At 34.8% G+C, this 2,500-nt stretch overlaps 1 long non-coding RNA gene across 1 annotated transcript in view; it reads right to left on the minus strand.

Moving 5' to 3' along the window:
* LOC122257261 (uncharacterized) overlaps positions 1-2,128 on the minus strand; it is a 48,516-nt gene extending 46,388 nt beyond the window's left edge. Inside the window, exon 1 of the long non-coding RNA XR_015191393.1 lies at positions 1,951-2,128. This is a non-coding gene — a long non-coding RNA (uncharacterized LOC122257261). The remainder of the gene's footprint in view (positions 1-1,950) is intronic.
* Between the last annotated feature and the right edge of the window lie 372 nt (positions 2,129-2,500).

The raw sequence follows: 2,500 nt of genomic DNA on the forward strand, positions 1-2,500 counted from the left end.
ATGAAAATAGTAACCATGTCAAGGATGGTGGTGATAATGATAATGATGATATTAAACTGAGGATATCTATAATGATACAATATTTATATATGATTGTAATATATTGTTCTATATATCAACATAATGTATTGTTCTATATATCTCATTTGATGTATATAGAATAATGATAATAGCAATAATAGTCTAATACTTCTACATAATGTACTAATACAATTCAATACAGAAATAACAGCAATAATAATAAATGATGCTAATAATAATAGTAATGATAATAATAATAACAATAATGTTAATATTACTACTACTACTAACAATAATGATATCAATAATAATAATAAAAATTTAACCAATAATAATATTACTAACAGTAATTATATTAGCATCAAAAACAATAACAATAACAATATTCAAAATATCAACAAAAATAGCAATTGTGAAATATGAAGATGATAATAAAAATGGTAAATAAAACAACTACACAACAATAAACCAAAGAACAACAACATAATATACATATATTCATTACCGACAACTACGATAACATCACGATGCCATACTTTCCATAGGACGTACACTACCTATGCATTTTACAACAACAATACCAATAACAACAAAAATAACAACACTAACAAGGAAAAAAAAAAACACCAGACTACAACACCAATACTATTAAGTGAAACGGAAATGGCAACAAGTAAAATAATGACAAAGACAATGAATAAAAATCAATGCAAAAATATTATTTCCTATCTGAGAAATCTCAACCCTCACACGTCACCTTCCGTGGGTTCAATTCTCACTATGACGCAGGAACCATTGAGGTGCACCTACTGGCCTGCCAAAATCTGCGGTTGGTGAGGTTCTTCTCGCATTCTCTCGCTTTGGAGAGTTTCTTGGGTTTCCTTAGTACTGATATTCCGCTCTTTCTTTTCTCTGTATTTCTAGCTCTCTCTCTCTCTCTGTCTCCTTCTATTTCTCTCTCTCTCTCTGTCTCCTTCTATTTCTCTCTCTCCTCTCCTTCCTCTTTCTCCTTCTTTCTTCTCTTCCTCTCTCTCTCTCTCTCTTTCTATTTCTCTCCCTCCTTTCCTCTCTCTTTCTCCCTCTTTCTCTCATACTTCCACCCCCACTTCACTCCATTCATCCTCCCTCCCTTCCCCCTCTCACTTCCAGTGTGCTTTGAGAGAGATTTAGAAGAAGCACAAGCATATATTATGCTTTATGTTACATTTTATGCTCTATAACTATGTATATTCTACTTTCAAGGTAATGTAGGACTTGATTATATTTAGTTCCTTCTAGATATTGGTTGAAAAATCTTAAAATCTCTATCTTTTCCTGTCTGTCTGTGTATGTGTTTGTGCCTCCTCTGTCTATGTCTGTTTATACCTCTGTGTATCTCTGTCTCTCTCACTTTTATTGTTGTCATAAAGTAACATAGCTTCAAAAATATTCAATTACAGAACTCTCAGAACAAAGGCAAACAAATCTTACACTAATCCCAGTTGTAGAAGAAAAATTGTATAAAAAAGTGGAAACTAACACAAAATTTGAAATCCTTCTGTAGAATTTCTCCCAATCCATCATCTTTGAGACTGACAGACAGGTTTTTCCCACTTTCTTATCTGCCCTAATCCTTCGCTAACATCCTGTTGAAATTATCCTCAGCTTAAAGTTCAAATGCCCATTTCTAACTCCCTTACAAACAGCCGGTCAAATAAACCCATTCCAAAATACAGAACTGAGAATGAATGCCCATTACATAATGAGAGAATCCTCAGTTTGTCTGCCGTCTTCTGTTTATACTCTACCTTCATATCTTATCACGGCTTATATGTCTGTCAAGATAATCAATCTACACTTTTTAATCACGAACTTTAGAGAACTACACACAATGCATTTGTTCCTTGCTGAAACATCACATCGGTTAATCAAAGTTAATGAGGAACTTACCGCTAAGATGGAGACTCATTCTGGAATCTGCGGTCACTTAGACATGTCATGTCACTTCTTCACGTCATCTTAGAGCTAATGAACCTCTTTAAAATTCACTTTTATCAACATATGTATCCAACGCACTGTACTCCTCCCCCTTGCACTCACTGGGCACCTTCGGGAAGTCGGGTTAGGATGGCACCGTTTCCTATCTCCTTTTTTCTCATTGGTTGGAAATGTTTGAAGATTTGCATTTCCACCAATGGGAATCTGACTTGATCTCTAGAAAACGTTTCAAGGTTTATGCTATTCGCCAATGGGAATGCGATTTGAGATCAGCTGTGAGATCATAATGATAATCTGTGTTCTCATTGGTGGAAGTTGTCCAGTAGCTATTGTTTTGACCAATCAGATCGCTTTCTTCAGATCAGCTGTTTGAGGAAGGCAATCAGCTGATCCATGTAAACAAACCAGCGAGGATGTCACGCTCAAGGGGTCGGCATCACAACACAGCGTAAGTTTTGTGCAATTTACCGTTTTATTTTAATTTGGATATTTCAAATTATCT

Source organism: Penaeus japonicus, unplaced genomic scaffold (genome assembly GCF_977035675.1).
Source record: "Penaeus japonicus unplaced genomic scaffold, GWHDUDI00000001_assembly GWHDUDI00000011, whole genome shotgun sequence".
NCBI lineage: Eukaryota > Metazoa > Arthropoda > Malacostraca > Decapoda > Penaeidae > Penaeus > Penaeus japonicus.